Genomic DNA, 17,431 nt, shown 5'->3' with positions numbered 1-17,431 from the left:
CTGCAGGGCAGAGATGGACCAGCGCAGACGGGACCAGTGACAGCAGACGCAAGAAGCAGCCTCTTTGCCTTTCAGAGAGGAGCGAATTATTGGGGCAATTAGGACTGTTGCCCAGGGCTGAGCTTGGTGGCAGAGAACAGGCAGTTAGATCCTCTTCTGACATTCTTTCCTCAGCCAGGGGCTCCTCCCCGCCACTCCCCACGTTGGGCCCTCTTAAGCTCCATGTTTTAGTACCATGCGGGAGGGTGAAGGATCCAACAACTTGGAAAGCTGCATGAGGGGCAATCAGTCCTCACCTAGTGCCCCTATTTCCCCAATCCATTCAACAGGTGTCTCTTAAGCTTTCGCTGTGTTCCAGGTACCATTCTGCATGCTGGGGATACAGTAGAGTGTAAATCATTCAACAGACGAGCCCCTACCATATGCCAGACATGATTCTAAGTACTGGGGATAAAGCCATTAACGAAACACAAAGATAATTGCCCCTGTGGGCCTGATATTCCAGTGGGGCAGAGAGACAAGCAGTAAGTATAAGAAGTAACTTATTTAGTCAGCTAGAAGTCGAGAAGAGCCATGGCGGAGAAAGGAAGAGCAGCAGGGTCAACCAGATTTGGAGTGGGTGGATGGCACTATTTTTTTTAAAAAAGATTTTATTTATTTGAGTGGGAGCATGCAAACAGGAGGGGTAAAAGTGAGAGAAGACGCAGGATCCCCACTGAGCAGGCTCAATCCCAGGACCCTGAGTTCACGACCCGAGCTGAAGGCAGAGAATTTTTTTTTAAACATTTTATTTATTTGACAGAGAGAGAGAGATCACAACTAGACAGAGAGGCAGGCAGAGAGAGAGGGAGAAGCAGGCTCCCCGCCGAGCAGAGAGCCCGATGTGGGGCTCGATCCCAGGATCCTGAGATCATGACCAGAGCTGAAGGCAGAGGCTTAATCCACTGAGCCACCCAGGCACCCTGAAGGCCAAGTCTTAACTGACTGAGTCACCCAGGTCCCCCGAGCTTAGTCCCTTTTAAAAAGTGCTGCAAGGGGGCGTCTGGGTGGCTCAGTGGGTTAAACCCTCTGCCTTCGGGTCAGGTCATGATCCCAGGGGCCTGGGATCAAGCCCCACATCGGGCTCTCTGCTCAGCAGGGAGCCTGCTTTCTCCTCTCTCTCTCTGCCTGCCTTTCTGCCTACTTGTGATCTCTGACTGTCAAATAAGTAAATAAAATCTTAAAAAAAAAAAAAGTGCTTGAAGGGCGCCTGGGTGGCTCAGTGGGTTAAGCCTCTGCCTTTGGCTCAGGTCATGATCTCAAGGTCCTGGGATCAAGTTCTGCTTTGGGCTCTCTGCTTAGCAGGGAGCCTGTCTTTCTCTCTCTCTCTCTCTCTCTCTCTCTCTCTCTCTCTGCCTGCCTCTCTGCCTACTTGTGATCTCTGTCATATAAATAAATAAAATCTTTAAAAAATAAAAAAAAATGAAAAGTGCTTGAAGAATATGTCTTCATAGTGTCTTTACCATATCCTATGTATAGATTGTTTTCAGAAAGCACTAATACAAAGATTCAGAATATCAACAGAAAAGAATAAAATAACTTGTCATATTTGGGACCTAAGAGATGACTTTTTATGCCCTCTGTCAGAAACGTCACAAAGAGACGTGCACAGGAGATGCTGGTGGCCCAGGAAGGCAGAAGAGGGGTTGTATTATTTCTAAAATAACAGGTATACACCCAATGAAAACATCACCACAATCATGATGGTGAACATATCGTCACCACCAAGCTTCCTCTGCCCCTTTATAATCCCTACTTCCCGTCCCAGCCCCAACCCCATGCACCCACTGATTCACTTTTCTGTCACTATAGTTTAGTTTGCATTTTCTTTTCTTCTTTTTAAAGATTCCATTTATTCATTTGACAGATAGAGATCACAAGTAGGCAGAGAGGCAGGCAGAGAGAGAGGTAGAAGCAGTCTTCCCGCTGAGCAGAGAGCCCGATGCGGGGCTCAATCCCAGGACCCTGGGATCATGACCTGAGCCGAAGGCAGAGGCTTTAACCCACTGAGCCACCCGGGCGCCCCTAGTTTGCATTTTCTAGAGTTTTCTATAAATGAATCATTGAGTATGTACTCTTCTCTGTCTGCCAGACTTAGAAAATTGTTGGAGATTCATCCATGTAGTTCCATACATCAACAGGTCATTCCCTATTCCATTCCAAAGGGGGTTTTTTGTAAGATAAATCCACATACCATAGAATCCACCACTTTCAAGTATACAGTTCAGTGGTTTTAGTGTATTCACAAGGTTGTGCAACCATCACCACTATCTCATTCCAGAACATTTCATCACCCCGTACCAGAGGGGGTTGGGGAGAGGGTGACTGGGTGATGGACACTGGGGAGGGTTATGTGTTGTAATGAGCACTGGGTATTATATAAGACTGATGAATCACAGAACTGTGCCCCTGAAACAAATGCTATGTTATATGTTAAAAAAAGAAAAAGAAAAAGAAACGCCGTAGTAATTAGTACACACTCTCCATTTTCCCCTTCCCCCAGCCCCTGGAAACTACTAATCTATTTTCTGTCTCTATAGATTTGCCTAGTCTGGATATCTTATGTAAATGAACCACACAATATGTGACCTTTTGTGTGTGGCTTCCTTCGTTCAACATAATGTTTTCAAGGTTGACACACTACAGCAGGTATCCGAACTTCGTTCCTTTTTACGGTGTAATATTTCATTGTATTGATATACCACCTTTTGTTTATTTACTTATCTGTTGTTGGACATTAGCATACAAGTCTATGAATGGACATATGTTTCCTTTATCCTGGTAGACTTCTAGGGACAGAATAACTGGATCATATAATAAGTATATGTTTAATATTTTAAAACACTGTTGGGGTGCCTGGGTTGCTCAGTGGGTTAAGCCTCTGCCTTCAGCTCAGGTCATGATCTCAGGGTCCTGGGATCGAGCCCCACGTCGGGCTCTCTGCCCAGCGGGGAGCCTGCTTCCCCCTCTCTCTCTGCCTGCCTCTCTGCCTACTTGTGATCTCTCTCTCTCTCTCTGTCGAATAGATAAATAAAATCCAAAAACATTAACCCTGTCAAACTGTCTCCCAAAGTGGTTGTACAATTTTACATTCCTACCAGTAGTGTACATGACTTCTATTTCCTCACCAGTTTTTGGTATGGTCAGTCAAACAGATTTTATCCATTCCAATATTTGTTTCTGATATTCTTTGTGGTTTTAATTTTCATATGCCTAGCAACCAATGATACTGAGCATCTTTTCATGTGTTTAATTGCCACCTGTGTACCTTCTTTGATGAAGTATCTGGTAAAACTCTTTGCCTCTCTTTTTTTTTTTAAGGTTTTGAGGTTTTATTTTTTTTAGATTTTATTTATTTATTTGGCAGACAGAGATCACAAGTAGGCAGAGAGGCAGGCAGAGAGAGAGAGAGAGAGGAGGAAGCAGGCTCCCCGCTGAGCAGAGAGCCCGACGAGGGACTCGATCCCAGGACCCCGAGACCATGACCTGAGCCGAAGGCAGCAGCTTAACCCACTGAGCCACCCAGGCGCCCCTTTGCCTCTCTTTTAAAAATGGACTCTTGGTCTTCTTATTGAGTTTTTAGAGGTCTTTATATATTTTGGATAGAGATACTTTATCATATAGATGCAAATATTTTCTCCCAGTGCATGGTTTGTCTTTTCAGTCACTCAGTAATGTCTTTTGAAAAGCAGAAATGTTGGGGTGCCTGCGTGGCTCGGTCAGTTAAGTGCCTGCCTCTGGCTCAGGTCATGATCCCAGAGTCCTGGGATCAAGTCCTCCATTAGGCTCCTTGCTCAGCAGGGAGCCTGCTTCTCCCTCTGCCTGCTACTCTCCCTCCTTGTGCTCTCCCTCTGACAAGTAAATTTTAAAAATCTTTTAAAAAACATAATATAACTACAAAAAGATATGTGTAAGAATGTTCACAGAATCAGCAGAAATGCTGGGGTGCCTGGGTGGCTCAGTCGGTTAAGTGCCTGCTTTTGGCTCAGGTCATGATCCCAGGATCCTGGGGTGGATCCCCTCATCAGGCTCCATGCTCAGTGGGGAGCCTGCCTCTCTACATCTACCCCTCCCCCCATGCTTTCTCTCTCTCTCTCTCTCTCAAATAAATAAATGTCTTTTTAAAAATGTCTTTTAAAAAAAAGAAAAGCAGGGGCTCCTGGGTGGCTCAGTGGGTTAATGTCTCTGCCTTCACCTTAGGTCATGATCTCAGGGTCCTGGGATGGAGCCCCACATCAAGCCCTGCATGGGGCTCTCTGCTCAGCAGGGAACCTGCTTCCTCCTCTCTCTCTCTCTGCCTGCCTCTCTGCCTACTTGTGATCTCTCTCTGTGTGTCAAATAAATAAATAAATAAATAAATAAAATCTTTTTTAAAAAGCAGAAATGTTAAATTTTGATGAAGTCAAATATATTGATTTATTCTTTTTGGATTGTCCTTTTGATGTCATATCAAAAAGATCTTTGCCGGGGCGCCTGGGTGGCTCAGTGGTTAAGCCGCTGCCTTCAGCTCAGGTCATGATCTCAGGGTCCTGGGATCGAGTCCCGCATCGGGCTCTCTGCTCAGCAGGGAGCATGCTTCCACCTCTCTCTCTCTGCCTGCCTCTCTGCCTACTTGTGATTTCTCTCTGTCAAATAAATAAATAAAATCTTTAAAAAAAACAAAAACAAAAACAAAAAGATCTTTGCCTAATCCAAAGTCACAAAGGATTTCTATAAGTCTTATGTTTTTAGATTGTACATTTAGTTAATTTTGAATTAATTTGGGGGCATGGTGGGAGGTACAGATCCAAGCTCATTCTTTTGCATATGAATATCAAGCTGTTCTAGTACTATTTGTTGAAAAAACTATCCTTCCTCCACTACATTGCTTTAAACCTTTGTCAAAAATCAGTTATCTAGGGTGCCTGGGTGGCTCAGTGGGTTAAAGCCTCTGCCTTTGGCTCAGGTCATGATCCCAGGACCCTGGGATGGAGCCCCACATCGGGCTCTCTGCTCGGCAGGGAGCCTGCTCCCCCCTACCGCCTGCCTCTCCGCCTACTTGTGATCTCTCTCTCTCTGTCAAAAAAAAAAAACTATAAAAAAATCAGTTATCCACCAGAATGAAAAGAAAAAATTAGTTGTCCATATATGTATTGATTTGTTTCTGGACTCTATAATGTTCTGTTGATATATTTGTCCACCTGTATGTCAATATCATACTGTGTTGATTACTGTAGCTTTATAATGATTCTTGAGATCAGGTAGTGTTAGCCCTTCAATTTTATTATTCTTTTGCAAAGTTGATTTGTATATTCTAGAGCTTTTGTATTTCCATATGAATTTTAAGAACTGTTTGTCAATTTCTACAACAAAAGACCCTACTGGGTTTGGATCACATCTACAGGTCAATTTGGAAAGAATTGATATGTTAATAATATTTAGCCTTCTGACCCATGAATAAGGTTCATTTACTTATGTGTTCTTTAATTTCAGCAGGTTTTTAAAAATTTCTTTTCAGTGTAACAGTATTCATTGTTTTTGCACCACACCCAGTGCTCCATGAAATACGTGCCCTCCTTAATACCCACCACCTGGCTCCCCCAACCTCCCACCCCCCACTTCAAAACCCTCAGGTTGTTGTTCAGAGTCCATAGTCTCTCATGGTTCACCTCCCCTTCCAGTTTTCCTCAACTCCCTTCTCCTCTCCATCTCCCCATGTCCTCCATGCTATTTGTTATGCTCCACAAATAAGTGAAACCATATGATGATTGACTCTGCTTGACTTATTTCACTCAGCATAATCTCTTCCAGTCCCGTCCATGTTGCTACAAAAGTTGGGTATTCATCCTTTCTGATGGAGGCATAATACTCCATAGTGTATATCGACCACATCTTCCTTATCCATTCATCCGTTGAAGGGCATCTTGGTTCTTTCCACAGTTTGGTGAAAAGTGTGGCCATTGCCGTGGCCATTGCTGCTATAAACATTGGGGTACAGATGGCCCTTCATTTCACTACATCTGTATCTTTGGGGTAAATACCCAGTAGTGGCTTTCTTATACACTAACAATGAAAATACAGAAAGGGAAATTAGAGAATCAATTCCATTTACACTAGCACCAAGAACCATAAGATACCTGGGAATAAACCTAACCATAGAGGTAAAGGATCTGTACTCGAGGAACTACAGAACACTCATGAAAGAAATTGAAGAAGACAAAAAAAGATGGAAGACCATTCCATGCTCTTGGATCAGAAGAATAAACATTTTTAAAATGTCTATACTGCCTAGAGCAATCTATACTTTTTTTTAAAAGATTTTATTTATTGGGCCCCTGGGTGGCTCAGTGGGTTAAAGCCTCTGCCTTTGGCTCAGGTCATGATCACAGGACCCTGGGATCACCAAGACAGCATAGTACTGACATAAAAACAGACACATAGACCAGTGGAACAGAGTAGAGGGTCCATATCTGGGCTCTATGGTCAAATAATCTTCAACAAAGCAGGAAAAAATATACAGTGGATAAAAGACAGTCTCTTCAATAAATGGTGCTGGGAAAATTGGACAGTTATATGTAGAAGAATGAAACTCGACCATTCTCTTACACCATACACAAAGATAAACTCGAAATGGACAAAAGACCTCAACGTGAGGCAGGAATCCATCAGAATCCTAGAGGAGAACATAGGCAGTAATCTCTTCCATATCAGCCACAGCAACTTCTTTCAAGATATGTCTCCAAATGCAAAGGAAACGAAAGCGAAAATGAACTTTTGGGACTTCATCAAGATCAAAAGCTTCTGCACAGCAAAGGAAACAGTCAACAAAACAAAGAGGCAACCCATGGAATGGGAGAAGATATTTGCCAATGACAGTACAGACAAAAGGTTGATATCCAGGATCTATAAAGAACTTCTCAAACTCAACACACACAAAACAGATAATCATATCAGAAAATGGGCAGAAGATATGAACAGACACTTCTCCAATGAAGACATACAAATGGCTATCCTACACATGAAAAAATGTTCATCATCACTAGCCATCAGGGAGATTCAAATTAAAACCACATTGAGATACCACCTTACACCAGTTAGAATGGCCAAAATTAGCAAGACAGGAAACAACGTGTGTTGGAGAGGATGTGGAGAAAGGGGAACCCTCTCCCACTGTTGGTGGGAATGCAAGTTGGTGCACCTGTTTAGAGAACAGTGTGGAGATTCCTCAAGAAATTAAAAATAGAGCTTCCCTATGACCCTACAATTTCAGCAGTTTTTGTAGTCTTCAATATATAGGTTTTGCACATATTTTGTCACATTTATCCCTAAGTATTTCATGTTTCTTTTTTTTTAATAAGTAGTCTCCTTGCCCAATGTGGGTCTTGAACTCATGACCCTGAGATTAAGAGTCACATGCAGTACTGACTGACCCAGCCGGGTGTCCCAGTATTTCATATTTCTTGATATTATTGTATATATTATTTTAAATTTCAATTTACAGTTGTTCATTGTTAATATATAAAAATACAGTTGCTTTTTGTACATTGGTCATATCTTGCAACCTTGCAAAACATTCATTTTAGTAGCTATTTTTTTAGATTCCATTGGGTTTTCTACTAGATAATCATACTGTCTTCAAATAAAGACACTTTTATTTCTTCCTTATCAATCTGGTTGCCTTGTTTTTTTTTTTTCCTTGCCTTGGTGCACTGACTAGAATCTTTAGTAAAATAAGAATGGTGAGAATAGATATCTGCTCCTGGTTTTAGGGAAAAAGCATTCAGTCTTTTGCCATTAAGTATAATGTTAACGGTGGGTTTTTTTTCCCCCTCTCCAACATACCTGTCATTTATTAAACAACCATTTGTTACCAAGTAAGCTCAACATATTTTAATCATAAGCTATAAACTCACCAAAGTCCCAGCTTCCTGTCCTTCTAGGGACTCTGGTCATACCTTGAATCAGAATTCCTTTGTGGCAGATACAACAATACTCCAGGAGCAGAGTTCTATTACTTTGTACTATCAGACAACCAGAGATGCTTGATGTGGACCCCAAACCAGCAGCACCAGCATCATCTTGAAACAGTGTAGAAATGCAAATTCTCGGGCAACCTTCTGGATGTGAATTTGACATTCTGGGGTAGAGACCAGCATTCTATTATAATGAGGCCTTCGAAGAATTATAATATGAGCTCCAGTTAAGAAATGCTCTTCCGAAAACAAACAAACAAAAAACAGCAGAGGTAGGTCTGTTTCAGAGTCAAGTCATGGGCAACAAGACTAAGGACAAAGTCCATAGTGACAACCACACCCCCTCCCCACGCACATGCTCTCTAAAATAAATAAAATCTTTTTAAAAAGAACTGTAGGGGGGTGCCTGAGTGGCTCAGTCTCTTAAGCATCTGCCTTTGGCTTGAGTCATGATCTCAGGGTCCTGAGATCGAGTCCTGCATCAAGCTCTCTGCTGAGCAGGGAGCCTGCTTCTCCCTCTGCCTGCTGCTCCCCTGCTTGTGCTCTTTCTTTCTCTCTGACAAATAAATAAAATCTAAAAAAAAAGAACTTTAGGGTTTCAGTTGGGGTCATGATCTCAGGGCTGTGAGATCGACCCACTCAGCAGAGTATCAACTTGAGATTCTCACCCTCTTCCACTACCCCTGACAAAATAAATAAATACAATCTTAAAAAAAAAAAAAAACTTTAGCCAATCCACATCTTTTTTTTTTCCTTCAAGGAGCTTTTATTTTTTTTAATTTTATTGTGGTAAGAACACAACATGAGATCTACCCTCTTTATATAATTGTTGACTATAGGCACAATGTTACAAAACAGATCTTGAACTTACTCATCTTTTTTTAGACTGTTTTTTAGGCTTCCCTAGAACTTACTCATCTTTTCTTTTCTTTTTTTTAAGATTTTATTTATTTATTTGACAGAGATCACAAGTAGGCAGAGAGGAAGGGAGAAAGAGAGAGGAAGCAGGCTCCCTGCTGAGCACAGAGCCCAGTTCGGGGTCAGAGGCTTTAACCCACTGAGCCACCCAGGGGCCCCAAACTTACTCATCTTAACCTAACTGAAACTCTATACCTGTGGATTAGTAACTCCCCCACCCTCTAACCTCTGATAACCAACATTCCAGTCTCTGATTTTATGAATTTCACTATTTTACACACCTCACATAAGTGGAATCATGTATCTTTCTGTGTCTGGCTTATTTCACTTAACAAATGTCTTCAAGCCCATACACATGGTCTTATATGGCAGTATTTCCTTCTTTTTTAAGGCTAAATAGTATTCTATTGTATGTATGTGCTGCATTTTCTTTATCCATTCATCTGTCAACCCATATGCAAGTTGTTTCCACATATTAGCTACCGTAAGTAATGCTGCAAGGAACACAAGATTGCGTATATCTCTTCAAGATCCTGATTTCAATTCCTTTGGATAAATACCCAGAAATGGGGTTGCTGGACCATACGGTAGTTCTACTGTTAATTTTTCAAGATCCCTTCACACTGTCTTCCACAATGACCACACCAGTTTACACTCCCCCCCAAGAGTACATGAGGGTTCCCCTTTCTCTCAACATCCTCACCAGCACTTGTTGTTTCTTGTGTTTTTTTTTTTTTTATTTTAGCCATTCTGACAGGTGTGAGGTGATACCTCATTATGGTTTTGATTCACACTTCCTTAATGATGAGTGGCAATGAGTACTTTTTCATGTACCTGTTGCATAAATCCTCTCCTTCAGGTTAAGGAAGTTATTTTCTTTCTTTCTTTCTTTCTTTTTTTTTTTTTTTTTTTTTTTTTTGTTAAACAATGGAAGTTTATTTTCTCATTGTTTTGGAGGCTGGAAGTCCAAGATCAAGGTCCTGGCAGGGGTGTTTTTTTTTTTTTTTTCCCCCTGATGAGAGCTTTCTTCTTGCCTAGCAGACAGATGCCTTCTCTTCTTATAAGGACATCAACCCTATCAAATTAGGGTCTGACCTTTACGATCTCCCTTAACCTTCATCATCTTCTTACTGGTCCTAGCTCCAAATACAGTCATGTTGGGGATTAGGGCTTCATCATATAATTTTTGGGGAGGACACAAACAATGAATCCATAATCGACAGATGATCCTTTTGGTTCCTGTGGCAAACCAATGTCTAGTTGCTGGTGATTCCTGCAGTCCAGCTAATTACTTGCCTGTGGATTCTGTGACACCCTGATATCCTTCCTTGTAACAAAACCCCTGTGTTCTTAAGCTAGTGTCAGTGGACTCCTGTTCCTTGCTACTGAGGCTGACTAGTACTATGAATCAAGGGTGTTGATGCACAGTGGTTATAAGCACAGACCCGGGAGTCCGTTGACTTCTGCCACCCAGTTCTTCCCTACCCACAGCAAGTGACTTAGACTCCAGGACCTTCAGTTGCCATTTCTGTATAGTAGGGATGAGATAGTACCCAATAGGCTGGGTTATTGTGAAGATTTTTTTTCTTTAAGCATATAGTTTCATTTATTTTTTTATTTTTTATAAACATATAATATATTTTTATCCCCTGGGGTACAGGTATGTGAATCACCAGGTTTACACACTTCACAGCACTCACCATAGCACATATAGGAAGTTATTTTCTATTCCTACTTTCCTTAGTGTTTTATCAGGAAATCATGTTTACTTTTATCAGCTTCTTTTTCTACCCCTATTGAAATGATCATATTTTTGTTGTTGTTGTTGTTTGTTAGTATGGGAAGTTACATTGACTGATTCTTGAAAGTTAAAGCAACCTGCATTGCTGGAATAAACTGCACTTGGTTGTGATATATTATCTTTTTAATATATTGTTGGAATAAATTTGCTAAAATAATTTTTAGAATTTTGCATCTGTGTTCATAAGGGATATTGGTCTTTATTTTCTTTTTCTGTGATGTCTTTATCTGGTTTTGGTATTGTAGTAATGCTGGTCCCATCAAATGGCTAGGAAGTATTCAAACTTTTGCAAGAGTTCGTGTAGAGTTGTTACTATTTCTTCCCTAAAATGCTTGATGGAATTCACCAGTGACAACTTCTAGGCCTGGAGTTTTCTTTGTAGGAAGGATTTTAACTGTAAAGTCCATTTCTTTAATAGATATAGGGTTATTCGGGTTACCTATTTCTTTTGTTTAATTGTGGCAAAATATGCATAGCATAAAGTTTCCCATTTGACCATTTTTAAGGGTACCATTCAGTGGCATTAAGTATACTTACGCTGTTGAGCAGCCATCATTTGCCATTCATCTCCAGAACTCTTTTCATCTTGCAAAATTGAAATTCTGTGCCCATTAATTAGTTCTCATTCTTTCCTTCCCCACCACAACTATCTATGTCTTCTCAAGTGAGCTTCAATAATTTGTATCTTTCAAGGAATTTGTACATTTTGATTAAGTTGTGGGATTTACTGACATAAGATTTTTTCTAAATAATCTATTTCTTTTCAGTAGGTAGCTGAGCATGGGTCTTGAACTGACAACCCTGAGATTAAGACCTGAGCTGAGATCAAGAATCTGACTGCTTAACCAGCTGAGTCATCCAGGTGCCTCTAAAAATATTCTTTTATCCTTTTCAGTTTCACTAGAACTTGTAGTGATGTCACTTCTCATTCTTGATATTGGTAAGTAGTGTCTTCATTCTTTTCTTTCTTGTAAGTCTTCATGTTTATCAATTTTATTTATCTCAGCTAACCAGCTTTTGCTTTCATTAATTTTCTCCATTGTTTTCCTGTTTTCTATTTTCATTAATTTCCACTTTGATCTTTATTATTTCCTTTCTTCTGCTTACTTTACATTTATTTCGCTCTTCTTTTCCCAGTTTTATTTTTCTTTTCCTAGTTTCTTATGGTGGAAGCTGAGGTAATTGATTTTAGACCTTTCTTATTTAGTCCTTTCTTCTTTTCTAATATTGGCATTTAATGCTATAAATGCACCTGCAAGTACTGCTTTAGCTGTATCCCACAAATACTAATATGTTCACTTTTCAGTCTCCTTCAGTTCAAGATGTTTTCTGAGACCAATTTTGATTTCTTCTTTGATCCATGAGTTATTTTGAAGCATGTTACTTAATTTCCAAATATTTAGCAATTTTCCAGACATCTTCCTGCTATGGATTTCCTTTTTTAAAAAAAAGGCTTTTAAAAATTTATTGACAAACAGAGATCACAAGTAGGCAGAGAGTCAGGCAAAGAGAGAAAAAGAGAGAGAGAGAGAGAGAGAGAGAGAGGCAGGCTCCCTGCTAAGCAGAGCCCAATGCTGGGCTCGATCTCAGGACCCTGGGATCATGACCTGAGCTGAAGGTAGAGGCTTTAACCCACTGATGCACCCAGGCTCCCCCTGTTATGGATTTCTAATTCAGTTCCGCTGTAGTCAGAGTAAATACTTTGTATAACCTGAACCCTTTTGCATCTACTGAGACTAATTTTGGGGCCCAGAATAAACTTTCTTGCAAATCATCTGGCCCCTTTTGTTTTGATGTTGTCCTATGGGCCAAAAGATATGGGGAGCTGACATCTTTGCTACTCTTTTTATGAAATCCGTGTAAGTAATAAACTGTCTGAATCTAGCAAAGGTTTGTTGTTTCTTGACTCACCAAATATTTCAGCCTTGCAAATGTTCTGTGTGCATTTGAGATGACTGTTTCCTGCTAGTGTTGTATGAGATATATTATAAATATTGGTCAGGTCAAGTTGGTTGCTACTGTTGTTTTAAATCTACCATATTCCTCCTGATTTCCTGCCTACTTTTTCTACGAATAATGCAGATAGGAATAAGGAAGTCTGCAACTGTAATTGTGATTTGTCAATTTCTCTTAGCAGTTCTATCAATTATTGCTTCGTGTATTTTGAAGCTCTGTTATTATGTGTATGAATGCTTCAGATAAAAGTTTATCCCTAGTAATAGCTTTTAGTCTGAAACCTCCTTTGTCTGATATCAGTATAGCAGTCCCACCTTTTTTTAAAAAAAGCTAGTGTTAGGGTACCTGGGTGGCTCAGTGGTTAAGTGTCTGCTTTCAGTTCAGGTCATGATCCCAGGGTCCTGCGTTCGAGCCCTGCATCAGGCTCCCTGCTTGGAGGGAAGCCTGCTTCTTCCTCTCCCACTGCTTGTGCTCCCTCTCTCACTATGTCTCTCTCTTGTCAAAATAAATAAAATCTTTATTTCAGCATATCTTTTTTTAGTGTTAGCATTTAGTAGATTTTTATGCAGTTTGACAATCTTTGTCTTTTAACTGGGATATTTAGGTCATTTACCTTAATATGATAAAACAGGATAATGTGATACAAACTTGGGAGTGTGTCATCCTGCTGTTTTCTCTTTGTTCCATCTCTTCTTTATTCCCTTTTCTTACTTCTTCTGCCTTCTTTTGGAGTAATCAAATTTTTTTGTCGATTTCTTTTTCTCTCTGTTAGTTTGATATTTATATGTCTTGGATTTGTTATTTTATTGGTTGAGTTAGCACTTATAGTATACCTCTTTAACTTATAGTATACATCTTTAACTTATAGTATACTGATTTAACTTATAGTATATATTTCTTTTTTTAAGATTTATCTATTCATTTATTTAAAGGAGAAACAGAGACAGAGAGCACAAGCTCTCTTTTAAAAGATTTTATTTGTTTGTTTGACAGACAGAGAGAGATCACAAGCAGGCAGAGAGGCAGGCAGAGGGGGGGGGAACAGGCTTCCAGCTGAGCAGAAAGCTGGATGTGGGGCTTAATCTCAGGACCCTGAGGGCTTGAACCCAGGACCCTGAGAGCATGAGAATTGCTACCCCAGGCTTCTTTTTAGGCCCATTGGCATGAAAGATGCTTCTCCATCCCTTTACTTCCAGTCTGGATGTATCCTTAGGTTCAAAATGAGTCTCTTGTAGACATCATTTGGATGGGTTCTGTCATTTTATCCAATCTGCAACCCTGTGCCATTTTATGGGTGCATTTAGGCCATTCATGTTGAGAGTGATTATTGAGAGATACATTTTTATTGACATCTTGTTACCTGTTAAGTCTTTGTTTCTATAGATTGTCTCCATATATGTCTGTTCAATGATATTCTTGGGTTTTTTCCTCTTTTATAGAACCCCCCTTAATATTTCTTGCAGTGCTGGCTTGAGTGTTCACATACTCTTTTAAACCTTGCCAGTCTTGGGGCACCTAGGTGGCTCAGTGGGTTAGGGCCTCTGCCTTCAGCTCAGGTCGTGGTCCCAGGGTCCTGGGATCGAGCCCCACATCGAGCTCCCTGCTCTGCAAGAAGCCTGCCTCCCCCCCCCCCCCGCCTGTCTCTCTGCCTGCTTGTGATCTCTGTCTTTCAAGTAAATAAATAAAATCTTAAAAAAAAAAAAAAAAACCTTGCCAGTCTTGGAAGCCCTTTATCTCTCCATCCATTTTGAATGTCAGTCTTGCTGGGTAAAGTATTCTTGGCTGCATGTTCTTCTCATTTAGTGCCCTAAATACATCTTGCCAGCCCTTCCTGGCTTGCCAAGTTTCTGTGGACAGGTCTGACGTTATTCTGATGGGCTTTCCTCTGTACATAAGGAATCTCTTCCCCCTAGCTGCTTTCAAAAGCTCCTGTCTAAAATTATGATTCATCAGGTGTCTTAAGGTCTTTCTAGATTCTATGATCTTGGGGGGAGACCTTTCTGCCTCGAGCACACAAAGCTGATTCCATTCGCCAGATTGGGAAAATTTTCATGGGGAATTTGTTCAACTATATCCTCTAGTCTTCTTTCTTTCTCCTCCCCCTCAGGTATCCCAATAATTCTAACATTGGAACATTTCATGGCATCACTTATTTCCCTAATTCTGTTTTCATGGCTTCTAAGCTGTTTGTTCCAGGCTTCCTCCTGATGCTTCTTCTCTGTCAGTTTGTCCTCCAGATCACTAATTCTATCTTCTGCCTCCATTACTCTAGCTTATAGAGAATTTAGATTAGATTGGAACTCAATGAGAGCATCATCCCTTGTGGCTTTCACTTCTGCCCCAATCAATTCCATTTTGTCATCAAAGGCTTTCTCCAACCTAGCTATTGCCTGGGTAATTGTTAGCCTGAATTCCCTTTCTGACATACTGTTTATGTCCATATCCAATAGCTCTGATGGAGAGGGCCCAGTCGCTGAATTTTTCCTCTGTTGGGCATTCCTCCTCCTAGTCATTTTGGTGAGACATGGCTGAATGGCTGTGTAGCTGAATGTATCAACCATGGTGCAGGCAAGGTGCCCTCTGGAACATTTCTGAGCAATCGAGAGTCCCCACCAAAAAGAAAGAAAAAAGAAAAAAAGAGAGAGACAGGAGAAAAAGAAAGAAAGAAAAAATAAAGGAGAAGGCCCAGCCTGAATGGCCCCAAAGGTAAGATTTATGAAGTATACAAACAAAAACAGACAAAGAAAAAGACCGACAAAAGTAGATGACAAGAAAATAAATAAATAAATAAAAGAACTCAGCGAAAATGAATCCCAAGTATAAGATTTATATACTACCAGAACAAAAACATACACAGAAACATGACAGAAGAAAAAGCTGGGAGAGTGGTTATAAATTCTCAGTGTGGGCGAGGACGGTTATTTTGATTCTTCCTGGATGTATCTTGATAGCTTTGTTAAAGGACTCAACTTTCCTGAGATAAATGGGGATTAAAACTGGTTTATATATAGGGGAAACATTGGTTGGGGAAAGGGGACCTCAAAGCTTATCTCTATATGAATATTAAAAATGAAATAAAATAAATAGAAAAATAGAAAAGCAAAAGAAAAACACAGGTATACGTCTCAAAAACGTTCAGGTTAAAAGGTTACTATGGAATTTGATGTACTGATCATCTCTTTGTGATGGTAAATAGGTTAAAAAATGATATAAAATGAAAAGAACAAGAATAGTGGGAACAAATTAAAAATAAAAGTTGTATCTATGAAGTAGTGGTGGTTGTCCTCTTTGTTTGTTTGTTTGTTTTCTGGCTGACTTTCTGGGGGAGGGGCCTGCCATGTGGTTTTTCAGGGAGTCTTGCTAGAGTTAAGTCCTCCCGCCCCCATCAAGGGGCTGGGCTCTGAAGAAACTGGTTTTTCAGGCTTTTGTTCTCTGGAGGTTTTTTGGTTTGTTTGTTTGTTAGTTTGTTTTTTCCCCCCTTGGTGGCTTTTGGTGGTTCTTTGGCGGTTCAGAGGAAAGCAAACTGCACCCAGAGCTCCCTCTCAGAGAAGCCTTAGTCTGTTCCCCTCTGGGTGCACCGGAGCACATAAACTCCCCCTCCGCCGCTGGCAGAGCATGTCCCCAGTCACGATCTCTGGGGTCACAGGAATCCCACTTATGCCCAAAACCACGAGAATTCCTAGCCACGGCTGTCTGGGCAGGTCCAGACCGCCAGAGAGGTCCCAAGCAGCCATATAGCGCACTGAGACTTTCCCTCCAGCTGGCCCCTGGCTGGGAGTGCTCAGACTTTCCGGGTCTGAGAGAGCGTGGGCTGGCACCTGCACGCACCTCTCTCAGGGGACGGTGTGGGGCACGACTCAGACTCTGGTCCTGCAGCGCGCGTGCAGACTGCAAAAGGCTGTGGTTCTGCTGGCTGGTGTCCACTCCCTCATGGGTGCCACCACCCAGACATTCTCAGGCGCGCCTGTGGCTCAAGGGCCATCCTGGGTCCATAGGCTTAAGTCCCTGTCCCTAACCACCCAATTCCACCAATTTCCCCTTAAGATCTTTTGCTCTTTTTGAGTGCTTTCAACCAGACTCCAAGTTAATGCTGGTCCCTATTATGCCCGAGTTTTTGTGTCTGAGAGACCGCCAAGGAGCCAAGCACCGATGCAATCACACAAGGGCTTATTTGACAAGCTTAAGCTTGGGCCCAAGTATACCCGATGAAGTGGAGTAGGGACTTGGACCCCGAACCAGATTACAGTCAGAGTTTTTAAAGGCAGAGCAGGGGTGTCAGTAGGTGATTCGGCCACGATTACTAGCCCTATGTTCCTGTTTTTTTCTTTTTCTTTCTGACATGATCTATTACAACGTCAAACCATGTTGTTCCTGTTTTTTCCTTTTTCTTTCTGACATGATCTATTATAACATCAAGCCATATTATTCCTGACATGAGTTATTACAATGATAAGCCATCCTATTTCTGATTGATCTTTGTGTTTGCTCCAGTCAGTCTTCCTGGAGCTGTCCTATTCATTGTAATTGCTCTGGTCAGTCTTCCGGAGCCGGGGGTCATTTACCGGTCCCAGAGACCTAAGATGGCTGCTGGGGCCAAGATGGCTGTACTTATGTCAAGGCTTGGGGTGGGTACAGCTTTGTTTTTTTTGGCCTCAACAATCCCCAATCACAGGGCACTCTTGTATTGGGGTATTACTTTCCAATGGGTCGCTTCTGGTGGCACCCTCCCCCTTTTGTTTATCTTCCATCATCAGTCTGATGTTTC

The sequence above is a fragment of the Mustela erminea genome, chromosome X, assembly GCF_009829155.1.
Source record: "Mustela erminea isolate mMusErm1 chromosome X, mMusErm1.Pri, whole genome shotgun sequence".
Taxonomy (NCBI): domain Eukaryota; kingdom Metazoa; phylum Chordata; class Mammalia; order Carnivora; family Mustelidae; genus Mustela; species Mustela erminea.
The sequence above is the reverse complement of the archived record's forward strand: the minus strand, read 5'-3'. Positions refer to the sequence as shown.